Here is a 14,673-nt window from a genome sequence, read left to right as displayed (position 1 = left end):
ACCAAAGAACTGGGAAATGCCATAATCTGGGTGAGAGTAAATGCGTGAACCAAGTCGGTACAATCAGGTTGGTACGTATAGTAGGCAATGACAATAGAGCTCCAAAGAAAACAGCTTTGATGTGGGGATGACGTGAGAGCTTAAGCGGTGACAATGGTGACAAATTACAGGCAATAATGCTGTTTAACCAAGAGTAATATAGCGAAAGAGAAGAAATAAGAGCAGGCCTGGAGTGATAGTGTAATGGTTAAGGTCTTTGCCTTGAACGCACTGGGATACCATATGGGCGCCGGTTCTAATCCCAGAAGCTCCACTTCCCTTCCAGCTCCCTGCCTGTGGCCTGGGAAAGCAGTCAAGGACGGCCTAAAGCCTTGGGACCCTGCACCCGTGTGGGAGACCTGGAGAAAGTTCCTGGCTCCCAGCTTCAGATCGGCACAGCACCGGCCGTTGCGCTCACTTGGGGAGTGAATCGTTAGACAGAAGAATCTTCTGTCTTTCCTCCTCTCTGTATGACTTTGCAATAACAATAAATAAATCTTTAAAAAGAAAGCCTAGTTCTCAGAAGGAAGACTTGAGCTGGAAGTGCAGATTTGAGTGAGCCGTGAATCTGTGGGAAACTAAAACCATCCAACATGGTGTCATATGTGTCTTTTGAAAATATTTCTTTTATTTCAGTCTTTCTTTGAGTTGTCATATCCAAGTTTTTCTAACTTTAGTTTGTTCCCTTATCATTTTCTTCAGATATTTTACGTTTTATTACAATTCTGAAAAGTGGTTCTTAAAGGTGTAGCGGCATGCCTTGTGGTGAGCTGTCACTGCTACACTGCTGGTTGTTTCTCGGTCTTCTGTTCACATAATGCACTGAATGGACTGAATTCCACTGGGATCTTTCTGTCAGTCACTTTTTAATATAAAATTCATCCTCCTGAGCTCTTGGAGGGAGGAGAAGGCGGACCAGCGTGGACCTCCAGCTTCATATGCTGGAACTCACTGCTCTTGGTATCTTGAAGTGTTAGAACTGAGACTTTCCGCCCAGCTGTGGCTCCTCTTGTTACTTTCTGAAACATTGGAAGCAGACTTGAAATGGGAAAGAGGAAATTGTGGAGATTCACAACAGCCAGCTGACAGACAGCATGTCAATCTTTCTTTTAAAAGGGAAGCTAGGCCCTTTCCTTGAGGAAGTAGAGAAGGCTTCTTCGGGTGCCACGCCGAGTCAAGGTTCAGCATGCAGCCTCAGAGGCCTTCCAGAGCGGCTGCACTGTAAAGTAAATCCCACAGCTTGCCCGCTGAGACACCTGCCATTGTCTGTTGTTACTGCTTCTTTTCACCTGAAATCCAAGACTGTTTTTCAGTGCAACTGGTAGGAAAGACACTGTGGCGAGCCCTGGGGCTGCGGAAGGTGGCCTGGCGCTTTCTCCAGGGGCTAGCAGTCTGTTATTTGAGCGGGTTTTTCTAAATCCCCAGGGCTGTTCAGAAATATCTCAGAATCGAGGGCTTGTTCCTACAGGCCTTGCTCCCCTGTCAGTTCTCCCGAGCGGAAGCTGGCTAAATGGTTTTCTGGTGGGAAGAAAACAGGACTCCATGTGCCAACCTTGGTCAGGGGCGTTGTGCAGAGAGGCTGAGGAAGGCAGCCTGCTCGCCCAGGCATGTAAGCAGCCACCCTGTCCAGCGCCCATGGGCCTATGAGCACCACACACCCAGGGCAAGTCCAGCGCTGCAGGACTGCCTTCCCCGGGGCCACCAGGAGCGAAGGACCCCCAGAGACTGACGTTGAACCAGAACTACAATTCATTGAAGAGCCAGCAGGTTAAACCCACAGGGAGCAAAGAGTTCTGCTACCAGGACTTGTTTCCCCCACTTGCAAATAAAGATAGCAGAAGTGCTCCCATGCCAGCTTCTACCCACCTTCTCCCTAGCACTCCCAACCCTGATTTTCACTCCTCCTCATTTGTTTGAATAACCACCTAGTGTTTCACAGCCAAAATGAATTCTGGTGTGCCCAGTGCGGGCACTGAAGCACAGGGAGTGTGCCTACAGGGCACCCTACGGGCACTGCCCCTGCTGAGGCCCAGCAGGCATTCTGCCACTTTGCACCAGCACCAGATACCCAGGTTAGCCCACAGGCATGCCTCATTTGTGGCAGACACTAATTCTCATTGTGTTCTCTTCAAAAGCTTGTATTCAACACCACTTGGTTTCCCATATGAACTGCAACTCCACATGGACAGACCCAAGGGTGCTGGGTGCTAGGTGCTAGATGCTGGTGCTGGGTGCTAGATGCTGGTGCTGGGGCTGGGAGTTAGGTGCTAGATGCTGGTACTGGTGCTGAGTGCTAGGTGCTGGTCCTGGATGCTGGGTGCTAGGAACTGAATTCTGGTGCTGGTGCTAGGTGCTGAGTGGCTGCTGCCCCACTTCTCAGATGGGGGCAGATGCTCAGAGGTGCTCCTCAGCCCCCATGGATTGCCTGCCCAGCATATGCCAACACTCGGCCTCTGCCAGCTGCACCTGACTTGGGCACAGATGAGCTATGTGTTCCATGGGCCAAGGAAGGCTTGGTTCTCCAGCTCCAACCTTCCTACTTATTCTTACTTTTTAAAGATTTATTCATTTATTTGAAAGCATTTCCGAGAAGGCAAGACAGAGATTTGCCATCTGCTGGGCCAGGAACTCCATCTGGGTCTCCAACATGAGTGGCAGGTGCCCAAGCATTCGGCTCATCTTCCACTGCTTTTCCAAGGCCTGTTAGCAGGGAACCGTATCAGAAGTGGAGCAGCCAGGACTCAAACCTGTGCCCACAGGAGAGAGCGTCACAGATGGTGGCCACCACACCAGTCCAACCTTCCTTCTTCCAAGAAGTTTGCTGCTTGGGTTGCATGTGTTCCCAGGCATATTCTGTCTGAAATATCCACTTCACTTCTGGAATGAAATTCTGGCCATGTGCACAAGGCGTGGTCTTCCCCTAGCTCAGCGTCCCCAGGAAAGATTGCTTTCCTCTTTAATCCCTCATTCTCTCACTTGCAAAATGAAGTAAAACCACATCTTCTAAATCTAAAAGCATCTGCAATTGAAATAGCTATCTCATAGTCCTGTTATTATAAGAATCAAATTATTCCAGTAATGACAGCCTTGGTAAATTTCACTAACCAATGTTGACAACATCCCATGTGCCAGATGTTTTTGCTCATTAATCTGCAGCTTTCAACTACCCCATGGGAGAAATTGTTATCCCTGCTTAATAAACGTGGCAGGTGGGAAGAAGTTAAGGACCACCTTCATGCTACATAGGGAGTGTACCAACTTGGGCTTCGTGCTCCCAGGCCAAGTCCTTTTCATCATGTTGTGCTGCTTTCACAGATAACACCATCTGAAGACATTCTACAAAACTATGAAGCATATAAAGAATTCCAGAAGGATGGTAGTAACTCTTCTGCATGGATCTGTGCCTAACAGTATTTTCCAATCATCTTTTTTTTTTCTTAGGATTTATCCATTGGAAAAACAGAGTTACAGAGAAAGTGGGAGAGACACTACACTTGATCTTAGCCAAAAGGCCGAGAAGCGATTAGAGGGAGAAACAGACAGAGAGGTCCCAAGTGGCCACGAAAGCCATCGCTGAGCGAGGCTGAAATCAGGAGCCTGGAACTTGATCCGGGTCTCCCCTGTGGGGGCAGGGGCCCAAGGCCTTGAACCATGGTCCGCTGCTTTCCAGGCCACATTAAGAGGCTGAATCACAAGGGGAGCAGCCAGCATCCCAGGCAGCGGTTGCACCTGGTGCCACCGTGCCAGCCCATGGTTTTCAAGTCTTTTGCTCAACTTGATCTTCATCCAGTCTGCAGAAATTTCCCTGTTCTCTTAGTCTTTAGTCCTTCCATCTCTCACTCCCTTCCTGACACAAGGCTGATGTTCCTGTGTTTATATTCACAAGGCACCACCCCCGAGCTAATTTGCTGTGTATGTTTCCACATTTATAATTGAGTAAATTTGGTTTAGTGGCAGCTGTAGGATTGACCCATGGACAGGTGTCTAATCCTTTTAGTCCTCAGTGAGCATATAGGCACTGTTCCAAGTCACTATTATTCTGGAGGTACTTTGGACTGGATTAATACAGTAGAAAGTAAAGGAGCTTTGGACTGCACAAATAAAATTTGAAATCTAGATCCTGCCACCCACTGCCTGGGTAACTGTGGGTCGGTACTCAACCTCATCTATAAATTGGAATTTCCCGGCTTGGCAGAGCTGCAGGGAGATTCTAAGATCGGCCATGGACTGCAGCTTCCTCAAGGACTGGGACACGGCAAGTGAACACAGCTATTAACTTGGTTTTTGCTCACAAAGTCTACAATGCTGATGTCATGATTGATAGAAATGTCTTACTGTTTAGAGAAAGCAGGGATGCATGTTTGCCCAGGATCTAATGCACACTGTGGATGCTGACTCCAGATTCCTACTGATTCAGGCCAAGAAAGGCCATGTGGGTGCTTGATGGCATTCCCAGTTCCAGCTTCAGCCCAGGCCTTGCCACGGCGGCCACGTGAGGGGTGAGCCAGTGGTTAGGAGCGATCTTTCTCTGTCTCTCTGTCCTTCCGCCTCCACCACTTCTCAACTTTTAAATTTAACAGTGGAAAACCAAATAGAGACCATAAAGTAAAAGACAATAGCACCCCCTTTTTCCTTTCCCCTTGGCCAACTGCTGCCTCTCTTGCTGGGGTTCAGAGGGAACCCTCACTCTGCCATCTGTGTCATCAAACACGGCTCTACCCTTTTCCTCCTATTGACCCAATATCCTTTGCTCTCTTTCCACTATGCCGACACATGTTGGAATTCTTCCTTCTAAAGTAAAATTACAAAACACTTCAAAATTCTGCTTCAATTCTGTGGATCCTGCATACATACCTCCCCCAGCCCACCAATCCCACACTCCCCAGCCTTCCCTGCAAAGGCCCAAGAGACTGGCTACGAGCAACAACTCCATGCCCAGCGCCATTTCCCCTGCATCCAGGCCACATCAGACCCATGCTGCAGGGTTCCAGGGTTCATAGCCTGCTCCTTTCCTTTCCCTCCTGGCCTTTTGTCCAGTCCCTGGAGTCCCTCTAAGTCAGTCCCTGGAGATAGTGTCAGCTACCACTTCCTCTGATCGTAAGCACACAAAGGCCCAGGCTCCCAGGGAGGGATGGTCTCGAGAGGCGGAAGAGGACCGGAACCTTCGTTACCTTCAGGAGCCTTTAGCTGGGAGACCAAGGAGATCTCGAGATCTGGGGCCAGGTCTTACACACCTCGCTGTGTTGGGGCTTGGTGCTCCAGGTCCTTTCTCTGGGAAGCTGTTAGTCCCAGCTTGGAACAACCTAACTCATCTTTCAGGATTCTGGCCATACACCATCCACTCCAGGAGGCTGGACTCAGCTTCCCTCAGCTGAAGTTCATTACCTTTTGTTCTCTGGATTTTAATTGTACTTAGGATGAATCTTAATTATTAGTTGCTATTTCCTATGCACACCAGAGCCTGTCTAGGGAAGGAACTGTCATTTTTGTCTTCATGTCTCTTTGGCCTCACACAATCCCAACCGATAATGAGCATCTATTATATTTCACTCATCATTTGATTAACCTACTTATTTGTAACCCCTAATTTACTACACTTTCAACTTGTTGAATTAAAATGGTCTACATAAGATATATGCAAATAGAATTATGTGTTGAGCTGACTTTAATTCAAGATTAGGAATGATCAAACAGTTAAACATTCTTTCATTGTTTGCTGAATTTTTAAATCAATATTTCTTGAAAATTTAGAGGGGTGGGCACCAAGGTGTAGTAGACTAGCCTTTGCCTTTGGAGGCAGTGTCCCATAAGGCACCAGTTTAAGTCCTGGATGCTCCAATTCCAATCCAGCTCCCTGTGTGCAGCCTGGGAAAGCAGCAGAGAATGGCCCAAGTACTGATGCTATTGCACCCAGAAGAGGCTCCTGGCACCTGGCTTCAGATGGGCCCAGTTCCAGCAATTATGGCTATTTGGGGAGTAAACCAGCAGATGAAAGATATCTCTCTCTCTCTCTCTCTCTCTCTCTCTCCTGTATGTATGTAACTCTGCCTTTCAAATTAAAATAATTCTTAAACAGAAAATGTAGAAGAGTGAAGATTGTAACATACATATGAAGTATGTAGTTGTCCATACTCATCTCGTGTGTCTGCAAGCCTGACGTCTCCAGCTCTCGGAGCTGCCTGCCCCTTGACTGCATTGCTGAGTCATGCGCCAATCGTGGTTAATGTTTTTACCTCTTCCATGTTCTCCTTAGTGAGCTGCTTTGAGGCCAGCATCACTAGCTTCGAGGTGGTCCCAGGCTGGGCTGAGGCCGCGGCTGCGTTCAGCTCACATTTAGCTGGCTTCCTCCCACCTGGGCCTGATCAGACATGTGCCCTTTGTAGGTCCTTTCCCTGTCAGAGGTGAACCCCCCGGGCTCTTCAGTGATCTGAGGGTTTGGATTTTCATCATGAACTTGACTGCAGCCCTTTGGATCCTGCCTCTGGTGTTGGTTCCATTCCCTGACCCCACTCCGCTCCATGTCAGCAGGTGTCCGGCTCACAGTACACTGTCCTGGTCACTCCCTGAACTTAGACCTGCTGTGGATGCTACCTGGATGCCTCCCTGCCGTGTGGCTGTCACTCTGCTGGTGTGTCTTGTCTGACTTCTCCCGATTTTACCATCCTCTACCTGGCTGGGTATCTGGTCTGACAGCCTCACGCCCCTCTCTCTCTCTCTTACTGCCCCGTACTTTCCTCCATGTGCCACATCTATACCCCAAATTCCATAGAGTGCCTATAAATCACTTAAAATACAGCAAGAATGTAAATAATCAGAGGATATCAATATAAGCTTATAAAAGACAGAATATATGTACAAATTCATTATAATAAAACAAGTACAAAATAGAATCATTTTTATCTCGGAAGATGTAATTATCTGGAGTCAGGATCTCTTCACCTTTCTTTGTGATGTTGCTTTCTTCTATTTTTAATTTTCATTCATTTTATATCAGGAGAAGTAACTTGTGTTTAGTACATTATTCCCGGGCTCCTGCCCGTGCACACATTCTGGTAACGGCTGCTAGAGGATTGGCAGTGAGAGAGGGCAGGTGTACGTGGCCACCGGCCACCCCCTGGTCATCAACTTCCCGAGGCAGCCGGCCCATTGCCTGTCACCACTGAGTCATGTTCCACAGCACGAGCGTGCCCTACTCTCCTTACCCATTCACCTGCAGAGGGACATTTGGGTCATTTCTTGTTTTCCATAGTGGGCAAGAACGAAGTTTTCTGCAAAACAAATTCTAAAGTGGCCGCCGGGATCCAGCCCTCGCGTTGACTCCCTCGCATGGGGGACTGTGTGGGGTGCCTGACTGGTGCATGCCCCATCTTCCTCTGTGTGCAGCTCCAACTCTGGGCTTTCACCCCCTCTCCCCAGCCCTTCACATCACGTTTGTCCTTCCTCAGTGCCTGCTGGTCTTTGTGTGTACTCAGCTAGCATCCCCCGATCGTGTATATTACACACACCCCGAGCAACTCAACGTATTGTATTTGTATCTGGACTGGCTCCAGCCTGATAACTCACTCCCCTTGTGTCTAAGGGCGCCCTCTTGAGGATCCTCCATTGAAATGACTCGGATATTTTGTGAGCTGGAAGACCTGCATTAGCGTAATCAGCCACTGACCGGGTCTGTATGGTCCAGGGGCTTCTGTAGCTAGGACGCCAATTGACCGAGCAGTTGACGCCTCATGACAAAGTAGAAGCTTCTGGCAAGCTCTCAGAACCCTGCCAAGAAATCAGGAAAGCTCACGGCAGTACAAGGTGCACAAGCTGGCCTCAGCCATAAAACAAAACACACCACCTCCAACGACGACGACAAAAAGCCAGACCTGCCCTGCAGCAGCTTTAGCAAACACGGGAAGGAAGGAGAAAAATCTCGAGCTCTTAGCCCTGTTCTGGCGGTGCTTTCCCAATGCCAGGTTCTGAAGGCGGTTTTCTTTGGGAACTTTCCGTCGGCTGCCCATCAGTCGTTCCCGAGACTGTATAAATTGACATAGGCTAAATACATGGGGAGACAAAAGTGAAGGACCCCAGCGTGTGGTGAGCTAGTTAACTAGAAAAATGCTCACCTCATTTCCAGACAAAACTGGGCCCGGTGAGACACCTTATTCCAGAGGTATCTAAAAATAAATCCTCAAACGCCAGGCTTAAAGAAAGCTGCTGCACCTAAAATGTGATCATATTAGGGACGGAAAAAGGATCAAAAAGTGTTTATGAAAGAAATACAAAGACCACACCATATCATTTGTTTGGCGTCCATATAAAGGCTGTGTGTACTAACTGAACTTCCCTAGCCCGAGCCCAAAAAGGCACTTTCCACCCTGGGATTTCTTTAGAGGGTCACTGTGGGTTTAAATACTTACAGTCAGGATGGGGATGAGCAGTAGGAGAGACCGCTTGGGAAAAGGCAGCTTAGGCTTGCAAAGTGCTCTGCAGACACCACAGTCAGTTCACCATGACGACGTCAACAGTGAATTGAAGAAACGGTCTTGTGCAGGGCCGGGCACTTGCTCGGTGGTTAGGACAGCCATGCCCCAGAGTCCCCGTTTCCTCCCGATACAGACCCTGGGGGAGGCAAGTGCTGGCTCCAGTAGCTGGCTCCCTTCCGTCCACATGGGAGACCTGGACTGAGGGCCCACTGCGGCCCACTGCCACCTTCAGCCCCGCTCAGGTCTAAGTGCCGTGGACATTCAGTGGGTGAGCCAGTGGGTCTGAGCTGCCTTTCTCTGCCTCTCAAGTAGGCACCGTGTTGGCTCTCTGTTCTTTTCCCATTGGTCCAAGAGGTTCTTGGGAAGCATGTCAATAGCCTGTCTCTAAATTTAATAGATGAGGGAACTTCCAATGTTCATGTGAAAATGGAATTAAATGATAAAAATTAGAAGGAGCAGGTGCTTAGGCTATTGGCTAAAAGGCCCACATCCCTCATTAGAGGGCCCTGGGTTCAAGCCTAAGCTCCAGTTCCTGGTTCAAAGCTTCCTGTTACTAACACACTGTGGTGACAGTGGGTAACAGGCAGTGGTGACAGTGCAGGTAACAGGCAGTGGTGACAGTGCAGGTAACAGGCTGTGGCGAGGTTTCTACCACCTATGTGCTTGCATTTCCCGCTCCTGGCAAGAGCCCCAGCCATTGCCTGCATTTGCATGGTGAACCAACAGGTGAAGGTTCACATTCTTTCTATGTCTCTCTGTCTCTAGTCTCTCTCTCTGTAGCTCTGAATTTCAAAATAAATAAATAACTCGTTTTTAGTGAATTATCCATGTATAAACTGCTGGCTTTTGGGGGCCATTGTCCCCGTGAACGTCTCATGAAGCATCAGCCTCGCTGTGAACTGGATATTTGTTCTTGATTCCATGGGAGCCAGATCCATGTTGCTCTGCTAGGATCCCGCTTCCAGTTGATGTCACAGTCTTCTGTGGCCTCAAATGACTTTCTGTTCAGACACAGCAACATTGGGGCATACAGGTTTATTTTGCTGCAAAGATTTGAGGTCCATGCTTTGTTTTTTCACAACAGGCAGTTTCTATGAACTGTTGAGGTTCCCTCATTATATTATAGATCTGAAAATACAGCCCAGAATTAATTCTAAAGCATAAAGCAACAAAATGCATCAATAGCATTTTCATACTCCCCTTACAAGGGGTGCCTGTCTTATGTTTTGGCTTAATCAAGTGAACTGGAAATAAGAAATAAGGTGAGAAATTCACCCTACTCCCAAGATCAGGTCTTGGAGCAGTGTCCCATTTCAGTGACCTGGAAATCATAAAATCAGAAAGAATTGTCTAATTGTTATCATCTCTGAAAATAATGTTTAATATCCTTCTCTAATAGTAAAAGAATAAGATTCTGCACTAGACATACACTCCTCATTCACCTATTTCTTCTTAGCTCTTAACCCAGACTCCTCTGTTGATCATGAAGACTTGTGCATCAACCCTGTTTTCCAGAATGTTTTTGTTGTTAGTTTCCAAGGCCTGGAGCTGTCTGGGTGCAGCCAGAGCTGAACGACACACACATGGGCGATTGGAGCAAGCACCGTTTCCATGCAGCTGTCGGCTGTCACTGGGCAGACTGTGGGTTGGTTTTTCCTTTTCACAACAATCCCCTTCTCTTCACACGGGACTGTGATTCTTTATGGTTGACCATGACTCAGCCAGCAAGGGGAGCACTCCCAAGGCCGGGGAGGAGGTCCATGTATGTCCAAATAATGGGGAACAGGAAGTTGAGAATGGCAGGATTATTCCAAAGACATCTGCCTACCAAAGAGGGACCTTGACTTCCTTCACGTGGAGAGTAGAGATTCATGGTGTTACAGAAAGCATCTTTACCCTAGAAAGGAGCTTGGATTCTGGCTCCTTTCTGTATGGTCAGAATAACAATGAAGCTGCCAAACTCAGAAAAGGTAGAAAGGAGCAGAGAGCAGGAACGAAAACAGGGGTCTTGATGGTAAGAGGCTCAAACGCTGGCTGCTTCTCGCCGTGCGGGGTGTCTGAGCCAGGATCCCCACCTTGAGTGGAACTTTCAAAAGCACAGTGGGATTCATCTTTCTTTCTAGCATTGTTCTAAAATACACAGCCATGCATTTTTTAGTATCTTATACATGTATACAATCATTTTATGGTATAATTTAATCTGTGAAATAAAGAAGAGTTTAACTGCATTGCTCATTGCCAATCATTTTATCATACAATGCATGCAATAAGAATATCAGAATTTACACAGTTTACCTTGAACAAATATTTACTATTCCTGTTGTTTTTATAAAAATGTAAAAAAAAATACAGTGACAGTAGGTTTATAACTGTTCAGAAAGTAACCAGTCATAATCACATTTATTAAAGTTTTAGTCATTTTATTAAGTAGCTCAAATTGTGAAATCTAGACCGTGCTGCTATTTATTACAAGACTTAGTTTTCTTCTTCCTCCTAAAAGATGGAAATGTTTTGAATATTGTGTAATGTATTTATGTAAAGAGTCCAAGTAAGCTACTTAGGTTAACTCACTATGGAATGCTGGTTTTGTTTTTTTATGAATTATAAACTTAAAGTCAGATTAGACAAGCAGCCCAGGGAGGCTGATCAGCCATATGTGATGGATTTGGTATCACAATAAATTTGACTTTTTCCAAAAATCAAACACAGATGACCACAGGGTGAATGTTTCAGTCAGGACTGGTGTTGGAACCATGGCAGAAGTGCCTGTGCTGGCCTTCCAGTTCGGTGAAGCATGGCATTTCCTGTCCCAAGCCCAGAACTAGACACTGAATTACAGCAGCACTCTCCAGTGGGGCACCAGGTATTTTCTACAAGCTTTGGCAGTGAGGCTACTGTTTGCCATCTTGGACTTGTTGAGACGTCTGTCCTTTGACGATGCTCTCCTTGGTCAGCATTTGCTCCATTCTCACCCATCAGATGACTATTATTATTTATTTTTGATGATGTTTACGTAGTTGATCAGGGTAGAAAGGGTCGAGGATCAGGGGATAGTAGGAGAGACCATTGTTTGCACATTTTCCTTTATATGGGGAGAAGGAGGTACAAAAAAAAACCATCAGGGATTGGGAGACCACCACCCGATGTCATCCCAGGGTCCCCATTGTGGAGCATTTTCTGAGGGTTCCATTTGTGTGGTTTCGATAGTTCTGAGTTCCTGCTGATATTGCTGCTCCATGGATGAGGAAATCCTCCCAACGTTCATTGTCAGAGTCCACCTCTGAGTCTTCATCAGCCCAGACATTGGCCGTCAAGTTTGTTCTGCCCTCCATCCTCAATGATCCAGTGGGTGCTGTTGCCCAGCCCAGCCCTGCCCTACCCAACACACGCTTGGCCCCCATGTACGACAGGGGAGCTGCAGCCCAGTCAGAGAAACCCCCAGTAACCTTCAGTGGATCGGCCCCCAGCTCTGGTTCCTGTGCCTGCCAGCGTGAGTAGTGGACTGGTCTGGTCTGTCCCACATCCTATTTAGCTCTCATATACATCATTGGGCATTGAAGCCTAATTCAACCCAACTGACTCCACCCTCTAGCACACACTTATGCCAGCAGGTGTCACTGCCTGTCCAGTCAAGCCTGTCCCCAGTCCTGGTTCTCATGCTCACCAGTGGGAGTTGTACCTCATCAGAGAGGAGCCCACAGCCTCCCCATGGGCCCACTCCCTGCCCTGCATATTGCACTCTCCAAGTGGTTCTGCAGTCTAGCTCGACAGAACTTGTCCCCAGTCCCAGCACTTGCCCGCTGATGCTGCAGCAAAGGCCAACCCACCTGCCCTTATTCTGGCTCATGCCTATACCAGTGGATGTAGTTGGATATCCCAGCCTGGCTCACACCCTAACCCAGTTCGCATGTAGGCCAACAAGTGTTGTAGCCCTGCCCAGCTTGTCTGCCCCCAGTTCCAGCTCTCACGCTTGCCAGCCTGAGCAGTGGCCCAGCAGGAGAGTCCTATTACTCCCCCACCAGGTTCATTCCCCCACCCTGGTCTCACGTGTGCTGGTGGCAGCAGTCCAGTCTAACGTGGCCCGTCTCATCTCGGCTTTTGCCAGCAGGTGCTGCAGCCTGGCCCAGCCCTGTCTACCCCCATTCCAGCTCACGCTGGCTGGAGCTGCCGCCCAACTGCTGTGGTCAGTCCCCAGTGCCAGCCCTAATGTGAACTGGCAGGTGATGCAGCCAGACTCAGTCTGTCCCGCATCCCATCGCGGTTCTCAGATCCCAGCAGGTGTGTCTTGAAGTAAACATCCAAATCTTTGAAACCCTGACAATTTAAATATTTTCCTCACTTTCTAGAATGGAAAGCTATTCTAAGCTCATCTTGTGCTTCATGGCGTCACACCAGCCATGTTTCCAAAAGATACTGCTCTGCTTGAAAAGGAGATATGTAATGGCACACTGCAGGAAGATGCCACTGTTCCTTGGTTTAAATCCACAGTCCACACTGTGACCGGGCAGCTCTTCCCATGTCAGGGTCACTTGAAGATATTTCTCTCTACACTGTTCTTTTCCTTTGTTCACTTTAAAAAGTTGAACTTTTATTGATTTGCAAGATAAAAGAAAGTCTTTTTTTATTTAAGTCAGAAAATGTTTATGGCTCGCTTTTCATTTAGAATTTTTCTTCAATTTTTAAGTCATAAATTTTTTTTATCAGTTTTCTTTCATCTTCTGAATTTTGTGTCTTATTTTTAGAGGCATTGCCCACAACTACAATTGTAGAGAAATTTTTTCTGCCTTTTGGTGTTACTTTTATCATTCCATTTCTTACGTTTAAACTGTTGGTCAGTCTGGAATTTAGCTGCAGGACTACAGGACATGCGGGAATAATCAAACTTCATTTTTCTCCAGATGGCAAGCCAGTTGTCCAAACACCATTTTTGGAATAATCCGTCATTTATCAATCATGCTTTGAAATAGTATCCTATTAAAATGAATTTTTATACATATTGATTTCGTATAAAAACTATTCAAAACTAATTATACAAAAGCAAAATAATGATGAGTAAAATCAGTATTATAATGAATTTTGCCAAGAAAAAAAAAATCTGGCTGACACCCTTGGGTTTCTGAGCGATCGCTCCTGTTTGCATTCGTGATCATGTCATGACCTCACACGTTCTAGTCTTAGGCCTTTTATTCCTCCTCCTGATTCCCGCAGCAGCCAGGAGAGAGAACGCCAGAGAAATGCACTTCCTTCTTCTTGACTTTTTCCAAGTGCTGAAACGGAGAGTATGGATCTGAACAAAACGAAGCCTTCGCTTTAAGAAGCTCTGTAAAAATACCCTGGTTCAAACTCTTATTCCTGTCTCTGTTCTTATTCTCCTTCTTTAACAGCCTCCTTCTCTTCTTAACAGTTTCTAAGATGGCAGAAGATTTTTATTTTCCTTACCTGGACAATATTCTTAATTAATTTATATTATATGGATGAATATATCACATCCATATTATATGTGTGTGCACGTAACACACATTAGAAAATCACCTTAAATATAATGCTTGCCTTTTGAATAACAATATGCATCATGTAGAAATCAAACATTTTAAATTAAAATTTGAGATGAAAAACTGTAGCAGTTGCTGTGATCCACACAGAATATTAAATCATAAGATAGGTGGGCAATTTGATGTCAACATAATATATACAAAGAAGGTGTACAACATGAATCTGTAGACGACTTCAAAGGGGAACACTTATTTTGTGACACCCAGGGAACATACATTTATAGAAGAGCAACACCTTTTGCTTAATAACTAATTAAAATGTATATAAATGTTGCTTCCTGGAATTGTGGCCTATAAATTACAGGAAGAATTTAGGTGAAGGCTAAAAGTAATGTGTAGAAACAGAAATTAAACTTGTATATAAGTCATGTGCTGTGTCTCACTGGCCAGGTGGCACAGTTAGCACCTGCTGTGTCCTGATTCCCGCCCATCAACGCCAGGGCTCTCGGGGTCCCCTCTGCACCCACAGAGGACACCTGCCCTGCAAGATCTGCCTTGAATGCACGAGACGCATTTTGCTGATACCACATGGACTGGGCAGCTTGCTTCCATCGAGCCCAGAAGGAAGGCCCCACTGGAAATTTCTCCATCTCACACTAAAACGAGAAGTGCAG

General features: G+C 46.6%; 1 protein-coding gene and 1 pseudogene across 1 annotated transcript in view; one reads left to right on the top strand and one right to left on the bottom strand.

Annotated features, from left to right (window-relative positions):
• Nucleotides 1-14,673, top strand: part of SEMA3E (semaphorin 3E) — a 168,062-nt gene that overhangs the window by 121,159 nt on the left and 32,230 nt on the right. The window lies entirely within an intron of this gene.
• Nucleotides 3,478-3,563, bottom strand: LOC121145939 (annotated as a pseudogene).

The sequence above is a fragment of the Ochotona curzoniae genome, unplaced genomic scaffold, assembly GCF_017591425.1.
Source record: "Ochotona curzoniae isolate NIBS_2020 unplaced genomic scaffold, NIBS_Ocur_1.0 scaffold_3835, whole genome shotgun sequence".
Classification (NCBI taxonomy): Eukaryota; Metazoa; Chordata; class Mammalia; order Lagomorpha; family Ochotonidae; genus Ochotona; species Ochotona curzoniae.
The sequence above is the reverse complement of the archived record's forward strand: the minus strand, read 5'-3'. Positions and strand labels throughout refer to the sequence as shown.